Raw genomic sequence first — 27,288 nt, forward strand, 5'->3', positions numbered from 1 at the left:
GCATTCACTTAAACATTTAATTTGGACAGTTATAGTTGCATCAGCGCATTAGACTCTGAACTGCTCTGGTAGTTGGATTGTGTGGATTCTTTTTGGTCTGTGACTTTCAGAATATAGTGAACATTTTAGACAGAATCGTTTTTGATTACGAATCCCGGACAATCTCCTGATTCCTCAGAGCTATAAGCTGTTGCTACAAGTGTATTTCTCAGATGAAGTGGGCACTAGGAATTCTAATTACAGGCTTCACGTTTTGCTAATCACTTTCTGGTTGCCAACATTGTAGTTAGAGAGCCAGTGTTGAGAACGGCAAAAGACAGCATAATTAATAGGAACATTTATATAACAATTAATTCCACCCGCCGCCCCACATATGGTTAATCGGCCGGGAAATGCATCTTTTCTACATTACATTTTACATTATTATAAATAACAATCATACCACCAGCCGCCCCACAACATGTCTGAGCGTATACTATTCGAAGTAAACGCAGCTAACCATGTATTTGTAATATGATTCATAGTTACAGTAGAAACTTTTCATGGATACATAAGAGACTTACGTACACAGTCATCTCCCCAGAGGCACTACCATTGTAGGTACTCGACAATGTTTCGCACCGCCCGTGATCGTAGAGTATTCTAAGTCAATCTTTTCTTGTTTAGGTATGCCTGAGGAGAAAGAATACCACAGGGAAGAAGCACCGCGTTCAGAATGAAGAAAACTGAACAACCTCCACCATGATATTTTACGACAAAAGAAATGGGGGTGGTGAATAATAGAGCGTAGGGAAATAAAGAAATAACTTTCAGCTGTTAGCGTTTAACAGTACAGTCAGAAGCAATATTACCTTTGAGAATAACACGGTAACACTTTATATACGTCGTCTCTCGTTAAGGTCACAAGCTTTCAAACAAATTCTGTAATCCCAGACGGTCAGTAGAGGAACATTTATAAGTAGAAGTCACGCTCGGAAAAATTTAGCTTTGGTTCCATCTTCGTTTTTCTCAGTAAGACATTTTCTACACAAAGCTCTCCAAGAATAATAAAGCCGTCAGAGGCGAACGTTCTTCAGAAAGTTTAAGTTAATTTCAGTTGTATGTACGATTCATTTCACGTTCAAAACGAAGACAGTTTTATAGGGGCCAATGTTAACCTAGGGTAAAATAATAATACCACCAACGAATGTGGTCGGAAAAGTTTCCTAACTCAACATGAAGATACCAGCACTTGTCAACTAAAAATGGTTCAAATGGCTCTGAGCACTATGGGACTTCTGAGGTCATCAGTCCCCTAGAACTTAGAACTACTTAAACCTAACTAACCAAAGGACATCACACACATCCACGCCCGAGGCAGGTTTCGAACCTGTGACCGTAGCGGTCGCGCGTTACCAGCCTGTAGCGCCTAGAACCGCTCGGCCACTCCGGCCGGCTGTCAACTAACGTTGGGGCATTTGTGTGAATAAGGCACTCAACAGAATTTCGATTATTTTCGATGTGCAGTTGTTGCTTGTCAGTCGTTTTAGTGAGTCAATGGGAAGGTTTTTGTGAAAACGGACAAAATAGAGTAACGAACTGTTACTAGCCTTTCGTTTTTGAAAGGCGATTTGCCTAAGCAATTTAAACACGAGTTGGACGTTGTGTCGGGGGGCTCTGCAACATCATCTGAACGGCAGCTGAACTAAAACGTAGCCGCACCAGGTTGGGTAACGATGAGTGACCGGTACGGCCAAAAACTACAACCACCTGGCTCAAGGTCACCGAATGGTGCTAGAGAAAAATGAAAAAAAAAGTACAGGAGCATATTACGAGACGCTACTTGACAAGCTGTCTCATTTGTAGAAGAAAACAACTTTGTTTCACCAAGACAATGCGCCGACTCACACAGAGGTTGACGTGTCAAAAACCCACAAATTGTGCTTTCAACTGCTTGATGTGACGGTACGTCACATAAATATTGACATTTTTATCGGTTGTAAACCGTAATTAAATATTTTATGAATATAATTAGTGTAAAAGATGTAGTTAATGTTCTTGAAACAACTGATGTGCAGCGATAATTAAAGAGTAGCATCTTTATTTAATGTCTATGAAAATAAAAAAAGGATCAAAAGAGACGTGATTGTACGGCCGGGTAGGAAGGACGTATTTTGTGGTAGGCACACTGTTTTGTTTCGCTATACGGAAGGCAGCCATTGAGCGGCTACACATATTTTATGTGAGTTATTCGTATTTATTGCTAAAATAAACTTGTTATTATTATTACAAAATGAATTTCTTTGTAATGGTTGTCACCTCAAATGCTCTCAGTGGCTAATTATTTTTAATAAACATTTTTTCAGTAATTTGTGCTGCGAGAAGCTCATCTTCCGATGCAGTCTCTGGTCGGCCATTACGCGCCGAAGTATTGGCTCTGAGCACTATGGGACTTAACATCTGTGGTCATCAGTCCCCTAGAACTTAGAACTATTTAAACCTAACGAACCTAAGGACATCATACACATCCATGCCCAAGGCAGGATTCGAACCTGCGACCGTAGCGGTCACGCGGTTCCAGACTGAAGCGCCCAGAACCGCACGGCCACACCGGTCGGCGCTGAAGTATTAATTTATTTTTCAGTATTCACAGTAACTGTAAATGCGAGAGATTTCGTTATAATAACCTTTTTAAATTGCAACAGATAATTAATTTACGTTAAAGTTCATGTTTTTAAACTATACAGATTCCATGAGTTCGGTAAGTTTTATCTTGGCCGCTCCACGGCAACAATCGAAATTCTCTCAAGCCTTGCTTTGCAATCAATAAACAGAAATTAACAAAATTACATTCAATTCAGTTAACGGCAACTATATTTCAGTCATCGCGTTCAAAATCTAAAATTGTTCATGAATAACTGAGGCCCTTGAAGAACCCGTTTCGTATTTACTTATGCACGTTAAGTAAAAGTGACAAGAAAAGACAATATCCCTGAGAGAAAGAATCATGCTGATACATTAAAAATATATAAAATATATATATCTAATTTTTTTGTATATGACGCAACGAATGCCACACGACGTCACATTGACCTCGCTCCGTACTCCCCATATCCAGCCCTGAACGACCTTTTCTCTCTGTATCCTCGGCTATAAGCTGAGCTCGAAGGACAGAAATTTTTGTCGAATGAAGAGACAATCATCTTCGAAAATAACTATTTTGCAGATAATGACCTTGTTACTCGAACTGTTTAAAGAGATGGGAACCTCACTGGGAGAAGTAAGCAGATTATGTTTTTGTTAGGTCATTAACTTTTGACTGTGCGGCTGGTCCCAGTAGAGGTTCGAGTCCTGCCTCGGGCATGAGTGTGTGTGTTTGTCCTTAGGATAATTTAGGTTAAGTAGTGTGTAAGCTTAGGGACTAATGACCTTAGCAGTTAAGTCCCCTAAGATTTCACACACACACATTAACTTTTCAGACTACACTCATATTTAAGTACAGTTGAACACTCGAAAGTTCTTTCTGTGCTGGTGTACAAGACAAAAGACGAAAATCATTAAGACATCAACATAATATTTTCAAACAGTACTGACATGAAGTATGAAATACTATCAATTTTATTGCTTCTGTGTGTACAATTACATGCTGCACGAACTGCAGATGTAATTTCAAGATATAACTCAGTATCTGCTTGTATTAAAAGTTCGCACGTGTAGTCTCTCGCTTTCAAATGAACTACAAAATGGCTCAAATGGCTCTAAGGACTATGAGACTTAACATCTGAGGTCACCAGTCCCATACTACTTAAATCTAACTAACCTAGGAACATCACACACATCCATGCCCGAGACAGGATTCGAACCTGCGACCGTAGCGGCAGCGCGGTTACGGACGGAAGCGCCTAGAGCCGCTCGGTCACAGCAGCCGGGTAAATGAACTACAGACTGCCATCACAATGCATGGCGGCTGCTCCGCACATAACGCAAAACGGCGTGCCACAGCGTCACTATATACAGGGTGGTCAGTAACAGTTTGAAAAGCTTGTAATGATGCTGCAGGGTAGGTTGTTATGAGACATAACTGTTAAGAAAAAATTCGATACGTTGCAGCGTTTTTTAGTTAATTATCATCAAAGTTAGCCAATCAGGCCTTTGGGTGAAATAAACAGTTCACATAATATACAAGAAACTGCTGATTTCTCAAACTGAGAAACGATCAAGAATGGGATGCCGCAAGGTTCGGCCTTGGGTCCTCTGCTGTTCTTAATATATATTAATGACTTCCCATTCCATATTCACGAAGATACGAAGCTGGTACTTTTTGCCGATGATACAAGTGTAGCTATCACACCCTACAGACAATAATTAACTGGTGAAATTGTAAACGATGTTTTTCAGAAAATCATTAAGTGGTTCTGTGCAATGGACTCTCATTGAACTTTGACAAAACACAGTATATACAGTTCCACACAGTAAATGGAATGACATTATTAATAAATATAGACTTCGATGAGAAATCGGTAGCTAAGGTAGAATATTCAAAATTTCTAGGTGTATGCATTGATGAGGGGTTGAACTGGAAAAAACACACTGAAGATCTGCTGAAACATTTGAGTCCAGCTACGTATGCTATTAGGGTCATTGCAAATTTTGGCGATATACATCTCAGTAAATTAGCTTACCACGCCTATTTTCATTCTCTGCTTTCGTATGGCATCATATTCTGGGGTAACTCATCATTGAGTAAAAGAGTGTTCATTGCACAAAAGCGTGTAATCAGAATAATTGCTGGAGATCATCCAAGATCATCCTGCAGACACTTATTCAAAGAGCTATAGATCCTCACTGTAGCCTCACAATATATATATTCACTTATGAAATTGGTTATAAACAATCCGAACGGATTCAAAAGTAATAGCAGTATACATGGCTACAACACTAGGAGAAAGAATGACCTTCACTACTCAAGGTTAAATCTTTGGCTCAGAAGGGGGTAAATTACGCTGCCACAAAAGTCTTTGGTCACTTACCTAATAGCATCAAAAGTCTGACAGATAGCCATATAGCATTTAAAAGAAAATTAAAAGAATTTCTTAATGGCAACCCCTTCTACTCATTAGATGAATTTTTGGATATAGTAAGTGGGTAATTTCCCCAACTCCCACAAAAAAAAAATATTGTCATGTAATATTTTGTGTAATGTAATATCTTGTATAAACAACTTTTATAAACCTGACACGTTCCACATCATTACAAAGTGTCGTATTCATGATCTATGGAACAAGTACTAATCTAATCTAATCTAATCTAGTAAATTCAAGTGGCTCATTAGATACAATGAGTGTCACTTGTTCTCATAGAATAGACGGTAGCGCACAGTACTGCTGAGCCTTTGGCTCGTGTTTGATCCTTATTACAGTCAAAATTTTTGCATCGCTTTCTTGTTCCGTTTTAGGTAACCAAAAAAAGTTCACATTTGGTGACATCATTTCTGGGAGAACGCTTGTAGGAGTGGCGTTCAGTAAATAACGCAACGCTTTCTTTTCTTGGCCAATTTAGATTGAAAAAATGTGGGAATTTCTTGCGGGACATCGTGGCGTATTCCCGCTTCGGCCCCTATTGTTTCATGAAGTTCCCACAGGTTGAGGCACTGTACGTAGTCTTCAAAATGGCGTCTGTAACGGAGATGCGTACCAAGCAGAGACTTATCATCGAGTTTCTTTTGGCAGATAACCAGAGCTTCGCAGATATTCATAGGTTCTAGCAGCATGTCTACAGAGACCTGGCAGTGATCAAAATTACGGTGAGTCGTTGGGCGAGGCTCCTGTCATTATCACAACAAGGCCGCGCAGACCTGTCCGACCGACCACCCGCGTGCCTGCCGCCCACCCACAGTTGTCATACTCCCGCAATTTTGGGACGTGCGGACACTCTCATTCGGGGTGACCGACTGATCACATTCAAACTCCCCTCTGCTCAACTGGACATCTATGTTGGCAGTGCCGACACATTTGTCCACCCTTAACGGAGCTCGCAAAACTTCACTGGACTGTTCGTCCTCATCCTCCTACAGCCCGGAACTCGCACCTTCCGACTTCTATCTGTTTGACCCAATGAAGGTTGCACTCTGCGGGAAGCGGTACGTGGATTTTGGGAAGGTTACTCATGCAGCGTGACGCTGGCTCCGACGTCGGCCAGTAGAGTGGTACCATGCGAACATACAGTTCATCGCAGTAAAGTGGCGTAAGGCCGTCGCATTGAGCGGAGATTACGTTGAAAAACACAGTTTCGTAACCAAAAGTATGGGGAATAAAGTGTGTATTAGAATGCTGAGTAAAATCAATCTACTTTCAGAAAGAAACTTGTATTTGCGCACTTCGGTCTGATAGGCTAACTTCGTTGCTAATGAAGCGCAAAGCAGAGCATCGTATCGAATTTCTTTATTGACAATTATTTCTCAATACAGCCTACTCTGAAACACCCTTTCAAAGTTTTTCAGACTGCTTCTGACGACCCTGTGTAGTCTGTCCTTTTGGGTATGCGTCGGCAGAATGACCTTATCTTTGACCTACCGACTGTTCATAATCGTGCGAGGACTGGACATTCTCTACGTCGAAGAGAAGCTTTTTCTTTTTACGTTGTCGATTTGACATGAAGGAAGCAAGAAAATTATTCATGTACACAGGAATGATAACACAAGCGTGATTTTGTACCGCAATTAACTTAGTCTCCCACTGTACGTACCTTTCATCATTGTCTCCTTTACTCTCCCCTTGTCACTCAAGTAAAAAGTGTCAGATGTGATCTGTTCGGCACTAAGAGGGGCCGCCCAGTATTTTCATCTGAATTCAAAAGTGACAGGATTATAGCAAGTGGCCGTGGTGATCTAGAGCACTCAGGTTGAATCCCGGGTACGGGCGTGGATTTTTCCTCGTTCTAGGCCTGCATGACACTCCTACATCCAGTCAGCTTGCTATGAAATGAGCATCGGGGATCTATTCGGGCAGCTCAAAGGCGTCTACGAGGCTGAGACCGCTATCTGCCCCTTCCAAGAGCCACGCCAAAGAATGGCTGTATTCCACCTACAGTTAGTCTAATAGCTCAGTCACGGACTTGTGACATAAACTTTATTTATTCTGGTAATGAAAGTAATAATAATAAAAATATTCGAAGTAAGCTAGTGACAGCGACAAGCGACTTAACATTAAAATATGAAGAAAGTGCATAAATGGGAATGCATGATAATGTGACATAGTTGAAATAACGATGTGTGTATCACATAGCGACAAAAATATACCGCAAATACGTGAGTGTATCGTCATGCTAAATATTCATATCAAGAAGCACAAGAAAGTTCATACACATCTGTTTATGAAATACTCACAAGAATATCATCAGTCTGCGGAAAAAAACACAAGAAGGGATCACTAGTATCAGCTGTGAATTCTCGTTAAATGCTTCTTCACTGATAAAACATGTACTGGTCCGTGACTGGCAGTACCCAAGATCGATTGACAACGAAAAGGGATCGTACTGCACCAACGTCTCTATGCCGTTATTGCAGAGTATCCTGTTGCGCAAAGTACTTAGGCCACCAGTCCACCACCACACCTTTAATTAGGTACGGTTTCTTACTTTTAAATAGATGTTAAGACTGCAGAAATCTAATTAATTGCAGAACATTCCAGTTGGAGAGGAGACTCTGATGACGACTAGAATCTAACCCGCGCCGCAATCACACTGGCAATGAACTAACCGGACAGGAAATCAGCATTAGTACAGTTAATATTGCAGCTACCTCAACCACTGACCATGCAAACAGCCTGTCTGCCAAATAATGGGAACAACACCCTGCCCGGACACGACGCCGAAATCGTACCAAGCCACGATAGAACTACGAATAATCACTTAACAATATTCACAGACCAATGATTACTGAAGTTAAGCAATAGTGAATAAATGGGCCTATTTAATGAACCACTCTCGTTGTCTACGATACTGATCTCGTCAGAGCAACAAATTACTTTAATTTCAGTACCTGATTATCTTTCGTGATGATAAATGCGACATCCAACGAGCAATTGTTATCTTTCGCAACGAGCTTTCCTCAACGCAGTGCGTACTCTCTGACATAAACTCGGAACTATTTTATTACTTGTACTAAAATACCAATCTGTCTACCGTCTTGAAATGATTATTCTGTTTATGGACAATTCCCTCACTACTGTTAGGAATTAAAACATTTTTAATTCTCCCTTAAATATTTTTCCAACTCGACGCAGTGATAATATGCAAGTGATGAGACTTCGCATGCGTCACAGAATAACGAATCTTTGTTAGTAGCAAAATCTTTGGCCTTTCCGCAAATAATTCAATTACTTCAATTAAACTTATTCATCACTTAGGAAGCTTTTTCCTTTAATTGACATCTTTTCTTTAATATTGAGAAGATCTACTTTCAGTAGATTATTTATAATTTCATTCTTTCAAGAACCTTTTTACCAAGCACATTACAAAACACCACATTATATGTGATATCGACTCCACTGTATCAATATTTCTGAATTACACTTGTTTATACTTCGAAAATTCAACAGATATATTCACACTAGATACCACTTAAATAGACTGGAACGTTTCCTTTAACCCCAATGAAATTCGATTTATTTTCCTTCTAGGTATCTCAATACACGTTAGTTATCACCAGTGAAAGAGTGCCAGCAAATATACTATCATTCCCAACAATACGGAAACAAGTAATAAAAAAAATCAAACGAAAATCCTAAATGTCACCGCCACTTTTCAACTAACCTTAAGTTACAATTTAAAAGCAAATCTTGACCTCTTCAGGCGTTGACCACACGCGACCCGCTAAGTTCCCTAACATTTAATTCGGCCACTCGTCACCTTGATGAATCAAGTTTTGGTTTAGCTACGTGTAGCTCGTTAAATGGTTCCTTCAATTTACTATCGCTTGTCTACTCAGTGATCCGTGCACACCATCACCTTATATTGAAACAGTTCGTCCTTCTATGAGCCAATTCGCTGTCTGCTGCAAGCTAGTGGTCTTGAAAATACAACTACCAACACGTGTTCGAGGCTTTCCCTTCTCGATACACACACGCACAATTTCCAAACCACCTCAATAAAAACGACAAGCAACCCAGTTACCTCTGGGCGCGTCGCGACCACTCAACATACAATGTAGACGGGATATCGGTCACACCGATTCCACAAAACTCAGCACCTAACAAATCAATCTCTCAATTAAATCAGGCTCACCCGGGACTCACCACAGCAAATTTTACGAACGAAACTGTTCCCACAACTATAATCAACAAAATTCCGTGCACTCTCCCAAGACTTAGGTGTCAACTGAGTAGCCTCACTACACCACGCAGTGAAACGCTGTAAGATCAGACCTGATAGACACCACTACCAACACTTGGTCGGTGAGAGGTCTATCCGGGAACTAACTAACCCTTTTCGTTGTACAATAGGAACCATTTAAACGAAGAAACACGCAACGCCACGCCAACTGTTAGCAATCAATGTAATAAGAATCGGTGCTGTCGATTCTTCGCAATAGCGGCCGGCTGATGCGCGTCTCTAAGGCGGCATCTCTGGCCGCAGCGAGGGCGATATGGTATTTCGCTGCAGTCGCGCATGCTCGCCACCTGCTATTCCGTAGACGCTCTCATATCATCTAGAACACAATTTGATTTTGGTTTTACCACATCATGCACGTATATCGTGACCACCAGGTGTTATCATTGATTTAACACGCAGGACGCTCAGCACCAGTAAGGGCCGATGTACCCCGTGCGTTTTGACACAGCACAAACACTGAGAGAAGTGTAATACAAAGGGTGTCCATTCTAACATTCTGCGTGGTGTCTGTTTGCTCTATATCGTGTCTCCCTACCATTTTCGCGCAACGACGCTCTTAGCGTGTTTTTTAGGGAATTGACTTGTTTGAACCTGGGACCTGTTGCTGGTAAGGAGACGCCAGACCACACATGACATGTAGAATTCAGAAGAGTTCAGTGAGACTAGCGATGATATAACCAAATACTTAATGATTTCAGCGTCAGCTCCACTACACTCCCTGTAAAAGAATCTTAATACTAACTAAATTTAGTGGAAGGGGTTCAAGGCTTTCCTGTTTTTAGTTAGCTGGTAAAATAACGTCGAGAAAGCAGTTAAGTTTACCATTGGAAATTTTATTCTACTCACAAATCATCGTTTATAAATTGCACTATTGATAAAAGGAAATGTTTTAATATAGGACGGTAAAAACTAACTGCGTTCAACAAAAATGTAAACGAATATTCCCTGAGTGGGTTTCCAACTTCTACAATAGATCGAAGGATGACCTATGCCATACCACATCTATAATCTAGGTTTAAATTAAGTTTCACAAAAGAGAAAACTATCAAAATGGTCTACAGTGACCCTCAATTATCTTTAATTACTTATCTAACTTGTCTTAAATTACAATGGCTGATGTGGCTTTTCAATAACTATATAACAGAAAAATCATTGCATTTCAGATTTTTACTTCAAGTGGCATACATGAATACCATAAGCTTTAATTGACGATCGACACTAGTATTACGCAAAAAGGTGGTGTAACAGATGAGATTCTGCAGTTCTGAGTGAAGCTTTATGCGCTGTTATGTGGCATCGCGTGCGTTCATCACCTTGTCGGTGTTCGTAAGGGGCGGCGGACAGCACAGCTCCGCTCACCTCGCCGTCTCGGAAGCAACACCCTCCTAACTTCTCCTTACTACAATTTACCAAAGTTGGTTTAAAAAAAACTATCTGGCTGTATTTTCATCTGACCAATCAGGGTCTCAACGTTAACCTTAAGCTCCGCCTACAAAAATTCTGTCTGTCCAATGAGAAACGTTGTACTTTTCATGGTGGGGCAATGTTTGTAAAGTTTGCAATGTAACAGAGACGCGAGAAAGTCTCACGCTAAAACTTGCAGCTGGTGTGGTCCTTTAGTGTTATCGTAAGATCTATACTGTTCTTCTGGAGGGCTCTATCTTTAAACATGGGCTGGAGGGTGGTCCTAACATAACAGAGACGCGAAAAAGTCTCACGCTAAAACTTGCGGCTGGGGGGTGGCCCTTTTTGTGTTATCGTAAGATCTATACTGTTCTTATGGAGGGATCTAGCTTTTAACATGGGCTGGGGGGTGGTCCTCACGTAACAGAGATGCGAAAAAGTCTCACGCTAAAACTTGCAGCTGGGGTGGTCCTAGTGGTTAGCTGGCGACGTGGGTGTCCAGTCCGTCCCTTATCATAGGGCCTTCTAGCTTAACACGGTTCTGCTCTCGGCTTCTGTTCTCGTTTCTCCCCTCAGAACTGCATCTGTCTCACGGTGGGAAGGTATGACATGCATTTAGGCATTCTTGTGTTAGTCTGTGGTATTCCATCTGCTCACTCGTTACTCGTATTACTTTGGTTAATTTAATGTCACGATTTATTCGGAACTATGTGACATACTACTGGATTTGCTTATCATGTCAGGGTTTTCATGGTAGGTGTTGGATTTGCCTGACACCTTACACCATAATTGAAGTTCCAGTTTCAAAACGCCGTAGAAAGATAACCACTGCTCTGAATGACGGGAAATTTGAAGAGCATATAATTGATGCAGAGGGAAACATCGTGGAACAAATGAAAAAATTGAAATTTTACCAACAGATGGCGATGTATGGTGCATAATATGCCAACCAACAAACGCGCTTCAAACGGCTGTTCCTCAGTTTAGATGCGCGTGGCGCAACACGACTGTCGCACTTTGCTGTTAAAGCACTTTTACAAGAACGGTGACTCTCCATCGACAGCTCTGGAGAAATTCCGGATACTCTAGGGTATGAAAAAACGCATTGGTCCGATGTCTGCTAAGATTATGGAGAAAATGATGACAAAATTGGAAGAGACAGGAGCTTTTGAAGTGCTGTGTGGCAGAGGGAGGAAAGAAGTTGACGCGACGTCTGTCGAAGATGTGACCGCGGCACCGTAGGAGGGGCAGAGCGTTGGTGTACAAACATGCTGTGGACGGATAATTGCCAGAACGTTATACATGCCTGTGAGCATGGTTCAAACATTCCTATGAAACGTCCTGCATTGCTACCCACACAAAATCACCCATGTCCAGGAATCCATATCTGTTGAACTGTCAGCAAGACAAGCGTCCGCTCTGAAACTTCTTGCTCGCATAGAAGTGCACAACGAATGTCCGTGGAACATTCTGTGGACAGACGAAGCCCATTTCCATCTGAAAGGACATGTTATACACAGAGCTGCAGAAAATGGGCAACAGAAAATCCACACGCACATCAACTGGTACCACTTCATTCTGCAAGGCTGACTATATGGTGCAGGCTGATGGGATCGTTTATCGTAGGGCCGTATTTTCGGTGGAGATGAGTTCTGCGGGTCCTGTTTGCTGTAGCATCTCTGTTAAAGGGGGCCGGCCGGGGTGGCCGAGCGGTTCTAGGCGCTACAGTCTGGAACCGCGCGACCGCTACGGTCGCAGGTTCGAATCCTGCCTCGGGCATAGGTGTGTGTGATATCCTTAGGTTAGTTAGGTTTAAGTAGTTCTAAGTTCTAGGGGACTGATGACCTCAGAAGTTAAGTCCCATAGTGCTCAGAGCCATTTGAACCATTTTTGTTAAAGGGTATTAGAATCTTTAACGGGCAAACGTCATTCCAGTCCTTCAACAGCATGGTTGTTTTGATAGGATCATTTTTATGCAAGGTGGTGATTCTCCGCTGGTGTAGAGGAGTTTCGGAAATGCTAGAATTATCAGCCGACAGTTCCCCACATCCTGGCCATCCAGATCACCTGATCTTGCGACTTCTGGCTGTAGGATTATCTGGAAGATGTTGCTCCAATCACAAACTTAGCTAACTAGAACACACGCATTGCCCAGCGCATTCCGAACATGGCCCCCGAGACCCTCGGATCTGTTGTGGAACATGCCGTTTCTCGAATTCAACTTGTGAGAGAAAACTGTGGACACCATATTGAACATGCCTTTTGCTAGTCTCACGGCAATTACAAACCGATGTCATTTTGCTTTTTATTCTGTTATTTGAGGCCAGGTCAATTAAAACCCGATGTCACTTTGCTTTTCATGCGGTTTTTGGTGTCACGACAATTAAAACCCGATTTTCCCCATCCGATGTAGTGCGCCCTTGTTGTTGTGGATGGGCTTACGTAACTAATGGAATCATAACTGTTGGCTGCAGAACCTGTGCAGCCATGCACATTGGACTGTGCAACTCAAACCATATCCATCGTATTACGATTCAGCTATCATGTGTTGCCTCATTTACGTTAGGACTCTTACAGTGCCATATATTGGTAAAAGTTTCGTTAATTTCTTTTCCATGATGTTTGCCCTGCGTCAGTAACATGCTGCTCAAATTTGACGTCATTCTGAGAAGTAGTTCTCTTTCTACAGCGTTTTGAAACTGGAACTTTAATTGTGAACACCCTGTAGAATGTCATCACTCTTACATAATCACCGGGAGAGCAATGAATGTTTCGAGGGTTCAGTTCTAGGATCGGTTAAGTGCAATAAGAAAAATGGAATGTGGTAGTTGGTAGTAGAGTTTTCATAAAGTGTATATAGGTTTTTTGTAGGTAAATGGGTGTGAGGAGCCTTGTCATGACTTATGTGGCAAGGTATACAGTTTGTGACAGAGACTGGGATATTAACCACCTTGTTAATTTAGGCCTGCTCGTCTTCCGCCACCGTTCGTTTGGTAGCAGCACGCCGCGTGTGTGTGAGGATGCCTCCGAGCGTTGCACGTGGCAGGTGGAGCGGCCGCAGCCACAGCGGCCGTGGTCTTGCCCGGTGCTGCCTCCGTCCGTGACGTCGCGGTTGGCGAGGCGATACGTCCACCGTTGCGGCGGGCGACGCGCCAATAGCAGCGCGGCTGCACCCAGCAGCTCCGTGCCACCGGCTTGTAGTCACGTGTAGCTAGCGCAAACAGTCGATCCCGCTACCCCGTGCTCATCAGCCCAGTGTCTGTGAACATCTTTCTACTTCTCTGAGATGGACTCAGTAATGAGAATTGCTGTTTCGTCTATCCCACATGAAATGTAACTTTAAAAAAAATGAATAGATTTAATTGTCACAGAGAGATTTAAAAAAAATGCCCTGATTCAATCTCCACACCGAAGGAGTAACATTTGGGGAAGGGAAACGACGCTCTTATTACACTTAAATTTAACTCAAAGTATTGAGTCGTGCACGGCTCATGTTCATGCCAATTATTGTTTGTCATCTTCTACACTCCTGGAAATCGAAAAAAGAACACATTGACACCGGTGTGTCAGACCCACCATACTTGCTCCGGACACTGCGAGAGGGCTGTACAAGCAATGATCACACGCACGGCACAGCGGACACACCAGGAACCGCGGTGTTGGCCGTCGAATGGCACTAGCTGCGCAGCATTTGTGCACCGCCGCCGTCAGTGTCAGCCAGTTTGCCGTGGCATACGGAGCTCCATCGCAGTCTTTAACACTGGTACCATGCCGCGACAGCGTGGACGTGAACCGTATGTGCAGTTGACGGACTTTGAGCGAGGGCGTATAGTGGGCATGCGGGAGGCCGGGTGGACGTACCGCCGAATTGCACAACACGTGGGGCGTGAGGTCTCCACAGTACATCGATGTTGTCGCCAGTGGTCGGCGGAAGGTGCACGTGCCCGTCGACCTGGGACCGGACCGTAGCGACGCACGGATGCACGCCAAGACCGTAGGATCCTACGCAGTGCCGTAGGGGACCGCACCGCCACTTCCCAGCAAATTAGGGACACTGTTGCTCCTGGGGTATCGGCGAGGACCATTCGCAACCGTCTCCATGAAGCTGGGCTGCGGTCCCGCACACCGTTAGGCCGTCTTCCGCTCACGCCCCAACATCGTGCAGCCCGCCTCCAGTGGTGTCGCGACAGGCGTGAATGGAGGGACGAATGGAGACGTGTCGTCTTTAGCGATGAGAGTCGCTTCTGCCTTGGTGCCAATGATGGTCGTATGCGTGTTTGGCGCCGTGCGGGTGAGCGCCACAATCACGACTGCATACGACCGAGGCACACAGGGCCAACACCCGGCATCATGGTGTGGGGAGCGATCTCCTACACTGGCCGTACACCACTGGTGATCGTCGAGGGGATACTGAATAGTGCACCGTACATCCAAACCGTCATCGAACCCATCGTTCTACCATTCCTAGACCGGCAAGGGAACTTGCTGTTCCAACGGGACAATGCACGTCCGCATGTATCCCGTGCCACCCAACGTGCTCTAGAAGGTGTAAGTCAACTACCCTGGCCAGCAAGATCTCCGGATCTGTCCCCCATTGAGCATGTTTGGGACTGGATGAAGCGTCGTCTCACGCGGTCTGCACGTCCAGCACGAACGCTGGTCCAACTGAGGCGCCAGGTGGAAATGGCATGGCAAGCCGTTCCACAGGACTACATCCAGCATCTCTACGATCGTCTCCATGGGAGAATAGCAGCCTGCATTGCTGCGAAAGGTGGATATACACTGTACTAGTGCCGACATTGTGCATGCTCTGTTGCCTGTGTCTATGTGCCTGTGGTTCTGTCAGTGTGATCATGTGATGTATCTGACCCCAGGAATGTGTCAATAAAGTTTCCCCTTCCTGGGACAATGAATTCACGGTGTTCTTATTTCAATTTCCAGGAGTGTATTACGGTACTGACGCCTCGTTTCCTTATTCCATTTACTGGCGTCACTAACTCCCTGCCCTACTTGCCCGAGAGTGGCAGCAGCAGCGTTTATCGATAGGTGCACTGTCGTACCATCTCTGGAGTGACCGATAGTATTTCTGCATCGACGTGTGTCTGACAGTCAGTTGGAGTGGGACCAGCAGTGCAGTTGGGACGCAGCAGCAGTGAAGCTGGGGATGGAGCGCCAGTGAAGCGCGGGCAGCCAGTGCTCGCCGACCGTTGGCGACACACATGAACTGTCCGACAGAGGGAGATTGGAGCGGGACGACCATTGGTTATTCGTTTGGTTGGTCGTCTCATCAGCTGACGTATATTTGGTCCTTCCATCGTTTCCGGGTTTGGGCAGTCGGTCGGTTGGCGCGGTGCAGCAACAAGGAAGTCCCCGTCGCGCGAAGTCGAGCCGGAGCCGCTGGCGGCGTGCACGTGCGGATGGAGTGTGGGTTGCTACTTGCGAGTGCTACAAAGTTCGTCGCCCACCGATCTTGGATATGAAAGTTGAGTCCTCACTTAACCTGCTATCGAGCCTCAACTGTTTACATTTCTTCGTTTGACCCTGGTTGTCGCTTTTGGGACATTCCCACTAGCAACAACGTGTGTGTGTTTAAGTTGGCTAAGATTCCAGCCATCTTCCTGTGGAGTATAACAGTGAGCATCTGCTGCTTGATATACCGCCTTTGCTTATGAGTTCTGTCTGTGTAGCTCAGTCACGTTGCCCGTGAAAAGAGATTGGCCAGTTTCTAGTTTAACCTGGTTCGACAGCTGTGTTGTTAGTCGTTGTGGCCGCCAATACTCTGTGTGTTGTTGTAGTGAAATCTGGTGGTCGTTTTTTCTGGTTGTGTGGAGCGGAACTGATTTTGTTGATTGGTCGGTCGGCTGTCTGTCGGTTGGGTTGCCTTCAAATTAAGAAGTCGTTGGACAGGCTGCCTGTCTCACCTAAACGGGAGTTAGTGTTACAATCCCAGGCCGACCCTTGGAAACTTCTGAGCGCCGTTCCTTGTGTGTTATGTAGTAATTTCCCTGTTAGGATTTTAGTTATTTGGTTGATGTGTGGCCTTCAGCCGAGTTTTAATGTCTCTTAAATTAATGTCCTTCTCTTGCCCTTAAGGCATCAGATTGTTACACTTTTGTTTTAAGATAAGGCCTTCTGCCTTTTGATTGAAACTCTTGTTATTGCTTAATATGCAGCCTTCAGCAGATCTCATCAAAGGAGATCGACTAAAGTTTTGAGTATTTTGTATCCTTGTTGTAATATTGTGTGTTGATGAATAATGTTTGTATGTTGAGTGAAACTGGCAGCAACCCTTTTTTGGCCCCTTTCCATAACCTAATCCGCTCTGTCCTGCTAACTCAGGCATTTCAGAATCTACACACATCCTCTTAAAAGTGGCACCTAAGGTACTATTATTATGTGGTATTCTGCCTAGTACCATGTCCATGTCTTTGTATGGAGAATTTATGACGTCAGTGTTTCCCGTGTTCTGCTTCTTCCTTCTGTCTGCTGTATCTCCTTCCATCTTTCATGTCATCTAGATGTTAAATTCTTCATCTTCCTCATCCTCTACTTTTTCTTACGATAACGTCATGCATGAGCCCCTTGTACCTAAGTACGCGACCAGTCCTGTTGGCCTTCGTCTGTAGAGTTATACTGGCAATAGTTGTCTTCCCTCCTACTTTTCTCGGTATATCGTCATTTATTGCCCTATCTGTCCGCTTGATCTTTTCTATTCTTCTCCACCATCACATTTCAGAACTTTACAGGTACTTTTTCCCCATTTTTCTCATGGTCCACGTCTCTGCTCCGTACAGCGCTATGCTCCGGATGTAGCACTTCACCGGTTTCTTCCTTAATTCCAAGCTCTATTTCTGATCGGCAGAGTTCTCTTCTTGTCGAATGCAGCTTTCCCCATGGCGATTCTCGTTCAAATTTCATTTGTGACGTGAGCACCCATTGTCAGCAAGCTTCCCAATTACTTGAACTGCTTTACAGTCTCCAGTTCCCGACTGTCAACGGTTATTCTCAAGGGTTTCTCCCGTTTTGATATCCTCATCATTTTTGATTTCTCAGTGTTGGTTTTCATGTCATATTTCCTTCCAATTTCCACCAGCTGGTTCTTTGTATGTTAGAGTTGCCTTTGATTTTTGGCAGGCACCACCAGGTCATCTGTATACTTGGTGGTATTGACGATTCGTCCTCCTGAATTTTCCGTATCCTTTCAAAGCTTATCTCGCCAGCCACTCTCCATTCACGCTGAAGAGACTCGGCAACAGACAACACCCTTGTCTGACTCCTCTTCGTGTTTCCACGCTGTTTGTTTCTCTATAGTTCAGTCGCATCTTTACTCTTTGTCCCAGGTGCAAGTTGAGAAATAGTCTCCAGTCTAGGTTATGCTAAAAATTTAAAGAATTTAACAGTCGTTGACTACAAATTTGTTTATTTTATGACCGAATTCGATAGAAGCGAGTCAAGGTAGACACCGTCGAAGTCCTAAAACATAATAAAACTATGATAAACACCAATGTCTCAACAAAAAAAAAGGTGTGTGGGAATTCCAAAGGGATCAAACTGCTGAGGTCGCCGCACCCTAGTCTTACACACTACTTAAATTAACTTATGTTAAGAACAAAATACACCCAAAACCATGCCCGGAAAAGGACTCGAACCTCCGGCGGGAGGGACCGTGCAATCCGTACATGGCGCCTCAAACCGCGTGGCCACTCCACGCGGCCTAATGTCTCTACAACCTTTTTTAGTTAGCTCGGTGTTCCTGTGGCTTCTTTTGTATCTTGTTACGTTCGTTTCAACAAATTTTATAATATACGGAACACCTATTTGAGAGCTACCTATCATAATTTTAAATATTGTCTTACTGTGGCTCCAGTTCTATGCTCCAGCATCACTTCAGTTACATTTTGAATTCATTATGCTAAACTTTCTACAGTCTATTCTGGTTTCGTAATACTCCACTGTAAACCGCACTTACAGGCAGTGAAACCTAGCGCCCAAGACACCTCAGTTGTTTGCTTTTGAAATGTAAACACAGCGTGCTATTTGCAGTCCTACATGACGGACCCTGAGTGTTCACCACAGTATTGCGTCAATGTGTGTAGTGGACGGAGAACGAACATGCAAATAATTCGCTGTAAAAATAAAATATTTATTACATCTTTGAATGTTAACTGGATTCATAAAAATAAAATTGCTTTGCTGTGCAAGAGCGACCAAGTTGTGTAGATAATTAAAGCATTCCTTTTTTTCCCAAGGTTAACAAGACACTATGCGAATGCAAAAAAATACTCATAAGGATGTCATATATATTGGTTTCATGAAGTATGCAAATACCATGTGTCAGATGACTTACCAAATATAAAATAATCTTAAATGATCCATTAAATTACATTACAATACATAAATACAGACATGTATTTGAGAGTAGTCTTAACACAGATGTGACAGATACCCGAACAACAGAGAACTGACATGCATTGATACTATGAAATCTTGTATTGATAATGAATAGGCACTAGCCGAAAAGTAGGTTCGCCACATGAAACGTGCAAAAAAGGACGACTGGTTGCTGCGCTTTATCATTTGTAAATCATATCACAGTCATCGACATTCCTAATGGAAGGTAACCGGATATAAATACAGAATACAAATGGTTCGCCGGCCGGTGTCGCCGTGCGGTTCTAAGCGCGTCAGTTTGGAACCGCGTGACCGCTACGGTCGCAGGTTCGAATCCTGCCTCGGGCATGGATGTGTGTGATGTCCTTAGGTTAGTTAGGTTGAAGTAGTTCTAAGTTCTAGGGGACTGATGACCTCAGTAGTTAAGTCCCGTAATGTTCAGAGCCATTTGAACCATTTTGAACAAATGGTTCAAATGGCTCTAAGCACTATGGGACTTAACATCGGAGGACATCAGTCCTCTAGACTTAGAACTACTTAAACCTAACTAACCTAAGGACATCACACACATCCATGCCCGAGGCAGGATTCGAACCTGCGACTGTAGCAGCAGCGCGGTTCCGGACTGAAGCGCCTAGAACCGCTCGGCCGCGACGGCCGGCTACAGAACATAGTGTGGCATAATTACAGTGAGGTTAAATGAAACAAGAAGTTTATTGTTACCAGTCACCGTTTAATTTATTTCCACGACGCGTTTCAGAGTTTTAAACCTCCATCATCGGGTGGATTTACATTAGTTAGTATGAAATTTGTGTGTGTGTGTGTGTGTAATGATTTTTTGGAGGAACTTGTGGCACTGTCTCCGATGGTCACAGGTTCCTTTCGCTGTCGTAACACATCACATGTACACAATTGTACTAAGGCACAGGTTGCCGTTAAACAAAAGAGGGACTTTGTGGTTAGATTTAGCTGTTAACCGGTTCTATTCTTTGATTGTACAGTAATTGCATTTCTCAGTCATTAGCTGTAATCTGAATAAACTATTGTACTAAACTATTCGTTTTCGTGCTTGAAAGACCGGGTCATTATTTATGTACTTTATCTGGATCTTGTGGTCCCGTCGAGTGAGTTCTCTTGTAGTAAGTGTACACAAGAGATGTTTTAAGACGTTCCTTCAGAGCGGTCTTAATAACTGACAATCAGTTTAACCTTGAAAATACTTGTAGCCAACTGTCAACAGGGCTTTAGTCAAAATAAAATTGTCAGAAGGGACGGGTTGGGGTCCAGTGGCACCCTGGTTGCCGATTCAGACTAAGCAGTTGGTTGCTTTGAAGTAGGCCTTATCATTGTAAAATTATTTGCTAATCTGTTTAACCTTTTAGCACAGGCACGCATCTTAGCTCCGAACTTTTCGACATACAGCCTTCAAATTAAAGGTTACCGTCATTTTTTGAGTAATTGAATCACTCTCGTCATCAATGGTGCTTATAAAGTTTTCATGTGTTGCAGCAGGTCAGTTAATAAGACAGACTGTGTCCTGCGCGGTAGTAAACACCGCTGTTTCACCCGATAACGGGCTGGCTTCAGGTCCGGCCGTCTTGTAATCATTGTAATATTGTTTGCTGTTTTGCAGTACAGCACTGCAGATTTCTTTTGTAAAGATTAAAAGCTTATTCAACTTAAGGTTTAAGGTCAAACGAATTATGCAAATTTCTTAATTTTGTTAAAGAAAAGGCTTCGATTATCTGTAAAACACAGTTTATATATTGTTAAATAAACAGGTTGTGTGAAAAGAAAGTTATACTGGTGGGTCTTCCCTTCCACGTTTTCCTTAATTCCAGTAAGTACCACGTATCACCTTGTAAAAGAAGCATTACTATTCAATGCAAATACTAGCATCGAAATAATCATATTCCTTTCTCGATCACGCATAACTCAGTAATGGGCCAACAGTCGTTGACTATCCCAGTTTTACTGTCACTCCCGTCATTAAGATAATTCCTCTTTCTCTTCTGGCTGCCGACTGGAGTGCCTGAGCGGTTCTAGGCGTTTCAGTCTGGAACCGCCCGACCGCTACGGTCGCAGGTTCGAATCCTGCCTCGGGCATGGATGTGTGTGATGTCCTTAGGTTAGTTAGGTTTAAGTAGTTCTAAGTTCTAGGGCACTGATGACCTCAGACGTTAAGTCCCATAGTGCTCAGAGCCATTTGAACCATCTTCTTTCTAATCAAACCAAACAAATAGCTTTTATCCTTTCATTCAAGAGGAGGAAGAACTATAGCACAGAGAGTGCACATTATGCAAGGTTCTTACGAAATACATGACACAATGGCTGATTAACAATGAAAGCATTCAGACGGTGCTCACTATTACTTGAATGTAACGACATATACCTAACCTGATTCAGTCTGCATCAACACTTTACTCGATGTACGATTTTATGTGATATATGTGATGTATTCCCATTAATTTCTTGGGTTTGATGGCTTCCGATTCCTGTCGTGCAACTTCATCTTTCTCTTCTAACAGCGACTGTGCCACGTCTTCACAATCTAGCATGTTGATTGAGATTGTTACGTTTACTACTGTGAGTCTATCACGAGTCTTTTCATCAACATTACGTCATTTGTTGGATTTGAGGGTTTTACATCCACTATTTCTGCCAGCTGGTGATTCCTCTGCGGTTTATGTCAGTTGCTTCCAAATCTATGACCTCTGTTTTCGCCATGGAAGTTGTTTCAATTGCCTCTTCGCTTTGGTTGGTTCACGATAGTTTCCTTCATAACTTCTCCTCCTCTCCTTTGGATTATGTGTCTCACATACGAACTCTAACTCATGGAGATCACTCATCAAATATTCCACATTATCTCCACATTGGCCTGTAGATACTTGCTGATAGTTCATACAGAAGAACGTGATTATTTCACTTGTGCTACATGGTGCGGCCCGGTACTGATTCTTCTTAACTAATGAACCGAAAAGTTTCACTGTGCTGCCAATTCCCAACTTTCATACATCAATATCTCTTGCTTAAACTGCCCTTGCATCTCACACTACCAATAAATGGTGAGCAAAGCTTCACTGAACTTCTTGTATGATCTGCTGGTGACCGCAATTTTCTCGGCTACCGGCCCTTCAGCGTGTCCACAAATAAACTATAATTTATATTCCAATGGACCGTATGGTGGTACTGATCTGTCAAAATGAGCGATTCAAGCCATTTTATTTGGCATATTCTCACCATACCAATAATTTTCGAAGTACTGCACCGACATAAAATGTTTTTAGTCAGATGCCATGCCCTCTATTGCCCTCGATCTTATTCCAAATTCAGGGACTCTCATTTCGTCCAGACGATGCGTAACCTCAAAACACCAGTTGCTACTATTGTTCCTGCGTTATTTGCATAGCTAACGCGCATACCAAACCTGCTGAGTGGTATACATCTAACAGGTTGCTCTCCGCATCGCAGCTCACTGCTTGAAACACGCTGATTTTAGTGGGACAGATACTGTATGTACAGATCGACGTACAACGCACTCTACCGTACACACAGGTTCCGTTACGTCGGATTGCAATCCTTCTTTTCCTGGTTCCTGCTCCATACGCCACAGATTGTCGTCGTTCTCTTCTCATTATTTTTCCAACTTGATCTTCCACCTGCTAAACTAGATCCGTCATTTGCTTAATGTCATAAAATATCAATATTTTCTGTGTATCTATCTGGTCATTGTATTCTCTGGTATCTCTTGCCGAATTTCCTCTACCATCTTTTGACTATGTGCTTGTACCGTGGCCAGAATTTCTCATTTCGACTCGCTACATTTTTTGCTAGATTCGCATGTTCGTTGAGTACTAGCACTACTTTCTTGGCTTCGATTTCCTCTATCGCGATTACCTGTGTATCTTTCTTAGCTTCGGCCACTAACTGCTTCGACACAGCTGAGACCTTCGCAGTGTCTGTCACCTCAACTTTGGTTTCGTTCAGGTATCCTGCCACTGTCGTTTCTGTCCTTAGTTTCTATCTTGCCTCTCTCCTCCAACTTCTTAGCTTCTTTCTGCCTCCTCTCTTCAGACTCCAGTGTCTTCTGCCTGCTGTAAGAATTCTAGTATGGTATCTGATTATTCCTCCTCATGACTGACTCTGGTGTCGAGGAACGTGAATGCTCTGTGGTTTGGCAGCCCGATGGCATGACAAGCCTATCGTAATTCTCTTTTAAAACATTTCGTGTTTTAACAACTGTATCAATGTGTCGAAAATAAACTACATATTCAATTGTATCTATCGCCACATCTGGTTACCCATGAACGGATGCTGCAGCATTTGTATTTTCTACGCTTTTGCTGGACTGATCCGTGGGAAAGTTAATCACCTCCAGAAGGGTCTACGTCCCTGTCCTAATTATGATCCATGCAGTTAAAACGCTTACTCTCATACAGGGTGATTATAATTGCAGTCAAACTTTCAAACCGCTGTACAAAATAACACCACTGGTCAGAATGACGTCAAATTGCAACGGAATACTGTCGTAGAATGGGTAAAACGAATGGCAGAAGAAAAATAAATAGTTAAAAACGTAGCAATAGATGGCTCTGTAAGCATCATAATTTAATAGTGCTCGACTACAAATCACAAATGGATCATACAACAATGCCTAAGGTGTACGTTTGACGTTAAGCATACTGTTCTGTGTGCATCGGTGTACAGGTGTGATACAGTTAGTTACGTTAACCCACCCACCACGACAATGTCATATCACATCGGATAGGAAAAATCGGTTTTTAATTGTCCTGAAGCCAAAAACCGCATAAACAGCATGAATCAAAATCAAATCGGATAATTAATTTCCGTGTAACTGGTGCAAAACATGATGAATATGCTGTCCACCGTTTCCTACAAGTTGAAATCGAGAAACAGCATGTTCCACAACTGTTCGAAGTGCTTCCAGGGTCGCGCTCAGTATGTTTTACGTAATGCGTGCCTTCAACACAACTAAGTTTGCAATAGGAACACTGAACATAACATCTTTCAGACAGTCTCACTACCAGAAGTCACATGGATTGAGATCAAATGATTGGGACGGCCAGGCTATAGGGAAATGGCGGCTGATAAATCTAGCACTTTCGAAATGACGCTTCAGCGGCTGTGTCACTGGATTTGGAATGTGCGGAGGTGAGCCATCTTGCATAAAAATGATCCCATCCGCACATCCACTTTGTTGGAGAGCTGGAATGACGTGGTTGCGCAAAAGACACTCATAGCGCTTACCAGTGACGGTACGGGTAACAGGACCGGAAGCATCTGCTTCTTCGAAAAAATATGGCCCTATGATAAATGATGCGCTAAACCCGCTCCACACAGTGACCTTTTCAAGATGAAGTGGTACTGGCTGACTTGCGTGTGGATTTTTCGATGCCCATATTCGACAATTCTATGTATTGACATATTCTTTCAGATGGAAGTGGACTTCGTCGGTCCACAAAATCGTCCACTGCCAATCATTTTCCACTTCCATGGGAGCAAGAAATTCTAAAGCAAAGGTCTCTCTTGCTGGCAGATCAACAGGAAGTAACTCGTGCACATGGGTAATTTTGAATGGATAGCAAAGAAGGATGTTTCGTAGGATTTTACGCACCTTGCTCACGGATACGTCCAATTTTCGTGCAATTCTCCGTGCACCACATGTTTGCACACCACCACTCGTCTCCTCCTGCATCGCTGTGGCCACTAACGTCGAATCAATTCGTTTCCTCCTTCTACCAGGTTGCACACCAAAAGGACTCGTCTTTTCAAGTTTCCAAATCATTTTCTCCAGACTCACGGCAGTCATCGAACCAACGCCTTTTTTCAAACCGTTCAGTGTCCGTAACTTCTGCAGAGTGATGTGTGCACAGTCATCATTCTTGTAATACAGCTTTACAAGAAGAGCGCAATCCTGCACTGGCAGTCATGACGAACGTTGCAGATGCGAAAGAAGGAAAAGCCGTGTACCCGGCGTGTTTATACCAACTTCAATCGGTCGTGTGCATGACAGGTGTTTTCATTTACGTAGTCTGACACATACCGTGCCATATATTGATCAATTTTCACTCTATTTCTTTTTTCTTCTGCCTTACTTTTCCCCCTTCTCCGATAATATTCCGTTGCAATTTGACGTCACTCTGACCTGTGGTGTTATTTCTACAACGTTTTGAAAGTTTAACTTTAATTACAATCACCCTGTACTTCCCCTGTTAGAACCTCGATTTGAAGGCTTTCTTGGCGTGTGATAAAGTCTTGCAATGATAAAATCTTCTCGGGCGATCAGTTGAGTGGTGGTGTTGTCTGTCACTGAAAAGTTGACGTCACAACCACACTGCTCATCACCCGAGAAGATTTTATCATACCGTCAGTTTGATAGCCTAACGTAAATTGGAGGACACGAATTGCTATTCACACCACCAGTATGCTGTTGTGATGATGCTGAGCCTGCAAGATACCACGTGTGGGAGGGAGGAAAGAGATGTGAATTTTATTTAGATTCTATAAGTGAAATGCCAGGAGTGCTGTTCAACACATAAGTGAAACTGCATTAAACTGCATATGCAATAATTACTGAAATTTTATCAAATTCATTAAACATTCAGTCACAAATTATTCAAAAAATGATAAACAAAAAAAATATGGGTCGCCAGATACTTTAGAAAGTATAAAAAAAAACAACAAACAGAATTGAATTGACACGAAGAGCTCACAAGTGAATTATATAAGGCGCCTGCCCTGGTATTTGCCTTTTAACATGAGCATTGTACTACTTCATTCTAATTTAACATATAAATAAATTACACGAGACAGGTTGACCTGGTGTAGTAAATAAGGAATAAAAAAAACAAAAACAAAGAAAACAGCTGAACATGTGACTCTCTTAGCGGGCAAACGGTGAATACTGTGCCTTGCGTCTGTATGAGCATCTAACGCATTGCAAGGAAATTGAAGAAAGCGAAAGAAGAATGCGCAGCTAGGAAAGCGGGCGTTTTCTGTATTACCATGTTCATAGCGTGGTCGGCATGGCGGTGGAGTCGGCTGATTGCGTGCGGTTGCATCGAGACTCTGCCGGCGACGTAGTTGATAGCGTCTAACGTGCCCGACGCTGAGAACAGTGACCGAAACCTGCTACTGGAAGTTATCATTACTGGACGACGGTATGCGTCCATCTGCAAGTGCAAACCTACTTGAAGCTGCATTAAACAAAGCTCAAAACTTTTGTAACAGTACTACCGTCATCGGACATGTAGTAAATCATAATGTGATCCTGAGTTAAGTTCTTGATAACGCGCACAGTGAGTGCAGCTCGCCTACTTGTATCTAACAAACTTTGCTCTCTGCGCTGTTTGTGACGAATGCAAAGTGCATTGTCTCATGACAAGCGATAAGAGAATCCTTGCGACTGATCGGAAGCAGTCAAGAGAGAACTCCTGCCTCCTCAGAAGCAATATTCGGAATACCCAATACTAATGAACTCCTCGCCCGTAGGGAGAGAGCCGCTCCCCTCCAACGTCTTGTCTCCGCCCTTCCGCAAATTACGTAGCTCGTAGTATTTTTCAAAGCTAACATTAGATTCTTGCCAATGAGGCGGTCCTTTTCAAAATTTCCTCTCACACTGCCGTCGCATTCTGCGAGGAAAAGAGAGCGATACTCTGTGTGAGACAGAGTATACAAATAAACCAAGACTTCTGCCTTTGAGTATTGCCGCTACGTTCTCAGGTGTTCCACTCGCGGGAAACGGCCAAAATTCCCCGGGCCACTTGAGATTCTTGGACACCCAAGTCGTGCTGTTGCTATTCAATTCGCTGCTCTGTCCACGTTACCGAGAATCGTGACAAAACGGTTTTTCGCTCTACGTTTGTAGTTTCCGCTACCTCGGACGCACGTGCGAATGTCCACGGCCTCCCTTGGCAGCGCGTTGATGTATGCAGCGTCTTCGCCTGTCGCTAATCCTCTGGGGGCCTGCCCTCTGTGAAGCGTGCCGACATAAGCGCGCGACCGCCGCTCGCCCGCGGGCGCACTACCTGTGTCCACATGGCCTCCGGGCTTCCCAGCTAGGAACGCATCAGAAGAATTCCTTTCATGCTCAAAGTGTACCAA

This window comes from Schistocerca americana, chromosome 7 (assembly GCF_021461395.2).
Source record: "Schistocerca americana isolate TAMUIC-IGC-003095 chromosome 7, iqSchAmer2.1, whole genome shotgun sequence".
Classification (NCBI taxonomy): domain Eukaryota; kingdom Metazoa; phylum Arthropoda; class Insecta; order Orthoptera; family Acrididae; genus Schistocerca; species Schistocerca americana.